The sequence below is a fragment of the Lathyrus oleraceus genome, chromosome 6 (genome assembly GCF_024323335.1).
Source record: "Lathyrus oleraceus cultivar Zhongwan6 chromosome 6, CAAS_Psat_ZW6_1.0, whole genome shotgun sequence".
Taxonomy (NCBI): Eukaryota; Viridiplantae; Streptophyta; class Magnoliopsida; order Fabales; family Fabaceae; genus Lathyrus; species Lathyrus oleraceus.
In genome coordinates, this window is record NC_066584.1 from 458502537 (window position 1) to 458511123 (window position 8587).

Consider the following 8587-nt stretch of genomic DNA (forward strand, 5'->3'; position numbering starts at 1 on the left):
AGTGAGATATCATGTCATTTAAAACTAGATTCATATTATTAGACACTAAAATCTAATGATAATCATGTTGTGACTAACAAGAGAATCCTTAAGGATCATACTGAGAATCATTTCAAAAACATGTTTGATCAAGATATTGTTTTGCAGGGCAATGCTCTGATACAAGCCAATATTCCAAATTGGTGGATGATTAAACTAACTTCATGCTTACTAATGTGCCTTCTACAAAGCAGATACACATGGCTGTCATGAAGCTTAAAAGTGAATCTGCTTCTGGACCTGATGGGTTTAATGTTTTCTTTTGCCAACATTATTGGGAAATTTTTAAAGTTGATGTCATAAATGTTGTCACTCAATTCTTTTTGAAGGATTGGATTATTCCTCATTATAGTGCTAACATTATTGTCATGATCCTTGTCGCGGGAGATTCATGATCATCAAGCTATTGACAAGCTGGAGATCAAATAACAAGAGTCGCCACAGCGCTTTTATTGTTTCAAAGGGAAAAGGGAAAAAGTACGAACAAAACCCAAAAGTAAGAAGTTTTCAAATCAAAACTAATAAAAAGTCAGAGATCACAGGTAAGGGGGTTGGTTACACAGAGGGAAGGTGTTAGCATCCAAAGTGTTCTAGGTACTCCTAGGGAGCCCTTTTTGTGTGCATATGTACTTAGTATAAAGTGATGTTTACAAACAAATAGAATGGGGGGGTGAGAAAAGAATTTATTAATTATATTTTTGTGTTTGACAAGACCTTCGGTCTTGTGCCTACGTACCAACATAAAAATGAGGGATCAAAGCCTCGTAGTTTGTGATACAAATTTTAAAATGGATGCATTGTTTTTAACAAAAATTAAATTTGAAAGGCACAAAGGCCTAAAATGGTTTGAATGTGTTAGTTCTTTTTTTGGCTTTTTGAAAGTTTAAGTCAAGTATATTTAAGTTTATTTACCAGTTTGATTTAAGAAAAGAAGTTTGAAAATGCAATGGCATAAGGCCAAAGTTTCTATCTTTTTGCAAAAGTGGTCTAAGTTTATAACAAAAGTAGTTCACACAAAAAAGATTTTGAAAAATGGAGGGAGAGATTTTGAAATTAAAGAAATGGGGAGAAGATGAAGAGACTATCCTATGTACAAAATTAAAAGTTAAGAGTTGAAAAGATCTGACCATGTGGGTAGCAATCCGATAGACAAGAATGTCAATAGAAACCCAAAATTCCCTTGGACTTTTAGAATTAAGCAACACACAAATGCACAATTATATTATCTTGAAGAGAAAGGCATCAAATAAAGATGTCCACATCCAAGCTTATCCATTCCATGATCTTCTCCAAAATAGCCCATGTAACAGATGAATTCCACAAGTCACAGGTTCAAAATAATAGCTTCACAATGATCATGTTGCAGATGAACTTAGAGAGGTCTTCAAAGATGTATCAGATGAAGTTCAAATTGCAAGCACTTGATTTCTCAGCAAGTTGGCATTGGCCAAGTCCTTTAGCATAGGAAGGTTACCTAGATTCTAAGTCCATTTGTCCAAGATCAAGCCAACAGTCCACTCAAAAGTTTTTTAGGGTTTTTGTTATTATTATGTACATTAATGGTCAAAGACCACACAAACAAGCAAAGTATACATAAACAAAATATATTACACAATATGTCCAAATGGACAAAGTGAAAACTGTATTAACATAAACAATTAGAATGATATGAACAATGGCAAATGAAATAGAGGGCTAAAAGTAAATTGCATTGAAGTAAAGGCTTGAAATTAAAAGTTAGTAGTTAATAGGTGTTAGCTGGAGATTTCGACAAATAGTTGAAGTTCTTTGGAAGTGTTACATTTTGGAGAATAAATAAAAAATGGATGTGTCGAAGCTGTTTGTTGAATACTTTTCTTGGGTAAACAAATCTTTCTTGTCGAAGCCTGAGACTTAGAAGATTTTTTGGTCTCCACAAAGCTCTCTTCGACTTAGGCGTTTTGACAGAGTCGAAGCTTCAAAGCGGGAAAGATTTAAAATTTGAACGAAGCAGTTTCGTCAGGCCAACACGTGGAAACGTCTGAGATATGCAACACTTGAGAAGGTCGAACGTGGAAGTCATCTGTGTAGAGGCCGTTAGGGTCGAATTGTTATAAATAGGGGTCTTAGTTTTAGATTTCAGGGGTGTTCAAACAGATATACAGAAATTCACAAAAATACTCAAAGTACCGGAGCGAGAGAAAAGAGTTTTACGCTGAAAATGTATGTATGAAGAACACCACAAATTTCGTTCATGTTATCTATTTCATACAAGTTATTTAAATTAAAAGTATTCACTGTCTTTTCTTCTGTCGAATTGCCCTTATTTTCAGCATTTTATCATCATTTTTACTTTTGCATTTACATTTCGCCAAGTCTTCATTTCCAGTACTTTCTCAAAACTTAAAGCACTTACTTTGAGTCACTTATCTTTACCCTTTCCAAGTATTTTCGTTATCTTTAAAAAAACCCTTTACTACAAAGTTATCGTCATTTACTTTGTTCATAAAGTCATAAGTTTCGTTTAGAATTGTTGTCAAAACACTTTTCGTTGTCCATAAAACAGAAACAAACTTAACCATGAGTCAAATCACCGTAATAATAGTTCTTGAGACACATGTCCTAGGATCAATCTAGTCGATCCTGTAAGTTACCAAAAATATATAAATTTGGAAGGCTAGCGGTTGTTTATCAGAAATCACTGGTAAACAAACTGGCACGCCTAGTGGGACAGGGTCAAAAGAATTGTTAATTACAATAGTTTGCTTTACTTTTACAATACAAAATTGTTGTTATTCTTTTGGTTTAAAAATTAGTGTTGTATGATCCTTAAAAGTGGTAGGATAGCTAACCATTCGCAACCAATAACCAACAGAAAAAACGCAAAAAAGATGGTTAATACAACCAGTCAAGGGGAACAATTCCCTCCCCAGGGAACAGGCACAATCAGAGCAAATTCAATTGATGTATCCACTGAGATCCCTAATGCACAGGCCATACCAACATCTGGATCCATGGCCTTGCATAATTCTACAACAATGCCTATTATGTCAGGCGTAGCAGACACTCCTGCAGCTTCAACCCCTAGGCTACCAAGATTCGAGAACTTTAGGCCTTTGAGAGAATACCCATATGGAATGCCATCTACTGCCATGGCAGGACTTCAAAACAATTCTTCCATATATACTCAACCACATAATACGGTTATTTCGCCAATTCAAAATTCTGGCTCTGGCATGAACCATGTGGGTCGAAATACCCAACCACAAGGAGCCCCCACCCTATTACCTACCCTTACAACGAATAACCAGGCAGCCTTTAGACAATAAATGGATGCCAATAACCATGATATGGTAGGAGTTCTGGCCAGAGAAATGAATACCATTTTTTCTCCCCTGATACAGAATGTGAATAGGACTAACACTGACAATGCCCAAACATACCAACAATTATCAGCGTAGATGGGACGCATAGCAGATTTCCTAGGCGCCCCACAATCTTCTGTTCGACGCAGGCCAAACCAGGTTATAATCCAGGGAGAAGAACCAACTATAGATCAGGTTCGACCACCGGGGCAAGCCCCTGACGAAAGAGTCATGGGGGAAAGATTGGAACAACAGCCAATTTGACGGGAAGTCCCTGAAGAACAACCTAGGAGAGTGATAATGGTTAATAGAGACCAGGATGCAGACGAAGTAATTCATAGGCTCAGGCGGGAAAACATTTTGGAAAATGACTTAACCAGTATGATAAAGAGAATCATGGCCCAGAATGGCCTGAATATAGGACTTCGACGGCCAAATTATTCCTCTCCTTTATCAGAATATGTTCTCCAAACAGAATTACCAAGGGGTTGTAAAATCCCTAAGTTCACCAAATTCTCAGGGGACACTAGTGAATCCATTATAGAACACATAGCCAGATACATGACAGAGGTAGGGGATTTGGCGAATAGTGAGAACCTAAGGATGAAATATTTCCCCAGTTCTTTAACGAAGAACGCATTCACGTGGTTTACAACTTGGCCACCAAATTCCATAGATGCTTGGCCTCAGTTGGAAAGATTGTTTCATGAACAATTCTACATGGGCCAAACTAAGATAAGTCTTAAGGAATTAGCCAGTATCAAAAGAAAATTCACCAAACTTATAGATGATTATCTGAATAGCTTCCGTTTGTTGAAATCTAGATGCTTTACAATAGTGCCTGAACACGAGTTGGTCGAAATGGCCGTTGGAGGTTTAGACTATTCCATCAGGAAAAAGTTAGATACCCAGCATCTAAGAGATATGGCCCAATTAGCAGACAGGGTTCGACAGGTCGAACACTTAAAATCTGAAAAGGCCAGAGCGAATAAGAATCATAAGAAAGAGAGGGTTGCTTATGTCAAATTCGAAGACGGAGAGCCTGAAATCTCTGAGGACCCTTATGGTCTTGAGGAATTCGAAGTGGATTTGGCTGAATTAAAAGAAGCACCACCATATGCCTGCAAATTACTTACACCTTCGAATGGCAGGAACCCTGTCGAAACTGAAAAGAATGATAGATTTCCCAAAAAGACTTACACATTTGATGTTACCAAATGTGACGAGATCTTCGATTTATTAGTAAAAGATGGCCAAATGATAGTGCCTCCTAATACCAAAATTCCTACGTTAGAACAACGAAAGAAAAGAGGCTTCTGTAAATATCACAATTTTTTAGGCCATAATACTTCACAATGCTTTCTTTTCAGGGATCTTATTCAGAATGCAATCAGGGATGGCCACCTCAAGTTCGCTGACAAAGGGAAGAACCAGATGAAGGTTGATGATGATCCCCTTAACATTGCTGATACAAACTATGCTGAACCTGTCGAAATCAACATGATTAACGTAGGGGAAGTGGAGGTTGTAAAGGCAACAAGAACTGAAGGATATGCGCTAGATGGAAAGCAGGCTACTGATGGCCTAAATAACGATGTTTCCTTTGGAATCTCTATCAAAGGTAAACAGGTTGCTAACATCGAACCAAGGGTCACTGAAGGTCTCAAGGGGAAAGCAACTGAGGCTATTGAGGGCCTAAGAAATAAATTTCAGGAAATTTCAATCACTGATGGCGCCAGTCTAGGTGTCAACATGGTGGACCTGAAACAACCCCCCCCCCCCCCCCCCCCCCAGAAATGGAGGAAGTGGAGAAATGTCTGAAGATGGAGCAAGAAGGGATGAAGTTTGGCTATCCCAAAGCGAACAAAAGCCTACGTGAATACCTTTGGAGATGTCACAAAAGGAATTCCGACATGTTGTTGTGCCCAAGGTACAGCATCAGGATATGTCAAAGCGTGGCTGAGGATTACGAAAGATGGCAACGAACAAAGACTGAGAGAAACTGGAGGAAGGAAAGCCAATTACAGAAGGTGTATCCCATGCCAGGAGAAAGCCTTCTTGGTCTCATTGTGCGTTGCTACAAATATGAAACAGAATGCTTGATGTGTCCCAGGTGTGGGGCAGTATACAACGGAGAATTAGCTGAAGCATTCGAAAGAATCCCATCTAACCAAGGTTGGGACGGACGTGGTGGTAACCCAAACATGTATAGCTTCGACAAGAGGGGAACACCTAGGAGGCCAGACAGCCCTCACCCAAGGGCGAAAAGAGTTATGTTTAAACTGCCATCAGAAGTCCCTGAGGACAAATGGACTCAGGCGGGACCGAAGAAAGGAAAGTGGAGAAGTTTTGAGGATGGAGGAAGAACCTCTTGGGCGTATAGAAAACAGTTCCAGGAACCCAAGAGAGAGGCTATCAGGCTAGAAAACTACAAAGGAAAGAATCCTATGTCAAGATCCCAGTGGAGAAGACATCAGAGGTTGAGGAAGGCTGAAAGAGAGATGAATCTAAAAGAGACTGGAGAATCCAGCAGCGTCAAGGTTCCCCCAAATGTCACGAAATCGACCAAACCACCTGTAGGAAGGAAGTTGTTTCCAGATGAAAACATAAGTCAAAAAGTTCAGAAGGAACAAGTAAGAGAGGAGGAAATGCTCACTAACGACTTCGAGTCCGACGGAGTGTCTTCTGTTAATATGAATTGCAATGTAGTCTCAGTCCTGCCATACGAATATAACCAGGAGACGAAGGTTGAAGTTAATGAGGAAGCGGATGTTGTGGAGATGGCGAAGCATCAACCAGTGTGTTACTATGTTCTCAACATTGGCGATGTCGAAGAGCAGAACGCTATTTTTGAAAGGCCTCACCAAGGGATGCAGAGTCACCTCAAGCCCCTATAAATTAGGGCCAAAGTTGGACAGGTGGAAGTGAATAAAGTCCTAGTGGACGGAGGAGCAGCAGTCAATCTGATGCCCCAATTCATGTTAAATAAGATAGGTATGTTCGACACTGATGTCAAACCCCACAACATGGTATTGCCAAATTATGAGGGTAAGATAGGACAAACTTTGGGTGTCATACAAGTGGATCTGACTGTTGGATCAATCACAAGACCAACAATGTTTATGGTAATACCCGCAAAGGCAAATTACAACTTACTACTAGGGAGAGAATGGATACATGGAATAGGGGCAGTCCCTTCGACCATGCATCAGAGGATATCCATCTGGAGAGAAGATGGTGTGGTAGAGAATGTTGAAGCTGACCAAAGTTACTTCATGGCAGAAGTAAACCATGTAGACAAGAGAAACTTCGACAGGAACTTGGCTCACATAGGACCATGCTACCCAGCAGAAGAAGGCTACGCCCCAAATAAAAATGCCTTGTACTTCTTAACTCTTCATCCAAATGGACTTCAGTGGGATAGGGAGATTATGGGAGATCCAGAAGAATGGGAATCATCTGAAATACGGCCAACATGCTAGGATGAAGACCTGTACTATGACTGAGTCTTCTTTTCTCGACGACCTACATGGCTTAGAACAAAAGACAAGCGGCTCTCGAAGCCGAGATAACAAACATGGCTAACAAAGCCACATATGGTGAAATCTATAATACATGACTTGGGGAGTACTCTAAACCAAAAACCTCTGACGAACAAGTACATGTGGAACCAACAGAACAGAGGTTAGATGCCATCTACGACGAAGAGCCTATGGGATTTGAAAAAGATCTAGTAACATCAAGTGCGAAGATGTTAGCGCAAGATCCTCTTGAAGAAATTGATCTCGGAAATGGGAGTACAAAAAGAATTACCTACATCAGCGCTAAACTGGACCCCAAGTTGAAAGTAAGAGTCATTGAATTGCTAAGAGAAAACAAAGATTGCTTCGCTTGGGATTACAACGAGATGCCTGGTTTAAAGAGGGACTTGGTCGAATTAAAGCTGCCTATCAAGGATGGTAAGAAGCCCATCAAGCAGACTCCAAGGAGATTCGCCCCAGAGATCCTCTCAAAGATCAAAAAAAGAAGTTGAAAGACTTCTTCGTTGCAATTTCATTAGGACCACAAGGTATGTCAATTGGATTGCAAATATAGTTCCTGTTATCAAGAAAAATGGCTCTTTGCGAGTGTGTATAGATTTTCGTGATCTAAATGCAGCAACTCCTAAAGATGAGTATCCAATGCATGTGGCAGAGATGTTGGTTGACTCAGCTGCAGGCTATGAATATCTCAGCATGCTTGATGGATATTCTGGCTATAACCAGATTTTCATTGCAAAAGAGGATGTTTCTAAAACAGCCTTTCGATGTCCAGGGGCAATAGGCACTTATGAGTGGATAGTTATGCCTTTTGGCCTAAAAACGCTGGGGCAACATACCAGCGAGCAATGAATTCTATATTCCATGATTATATAGAGACATTTATGCAAGTGTACATAGATGACATTGTGATAAAATCTACGTCAGGTGAAGATCATCTAACCCATCTCAGCCAATCATTCGAAAGAATGAGAAAACATGGCTTAAAAACGAATCCTCTTAAGTGTGCATTCTTTGTGCAGGCTGGAGATTTTCTGGGCTTTGTGGTCCATAAAAAGGGGATAGAAATCAATCAGAACAAGACGAAGGCTATTATGGATGCCAAAGCACCATCAACCAAGAAAGAATTGCAATCATTATTAGGAAAGATAAACTTCCTAAGAAGATTCATTTTGAATTTAAGTGGTCGAACTCAAGCCTTCTATCCCCTTCTACGCCTGAAACAAGGGAAGTTCGAATGGAATGACGAACATCAAAAGGCATTCGACAAGATCAAACATTATCTGACAAATCCTCATATCTTTGTACCACCATATGGAAAGAAGCCTATGAGACCGTATATATCAGCTTCCGACACTACCATAGGTAGCATGTTGGCACAAGAGAATGAAGATGGTGTCGAAAGAGCCATTTATTATCTTAGTAGGGTTTTAAATGATGCAGAAACTAGATACACTTCAATAGAAAAGTTGTGTCTTTGTTTGCATTTCTCTTGTACTAAACTCAAGTATTATATAAAACCTATTGATTTATACATCTCTTCACATTTTGATGTCATCAAGTATATGTTATCTAAACCAATAATGCACAGTCGAATTGGAAAATGGGCTTTAGCACTCACTGAATACTCTTTAACCTTTATGCCCTTAAGGGCAATGAAGGGAC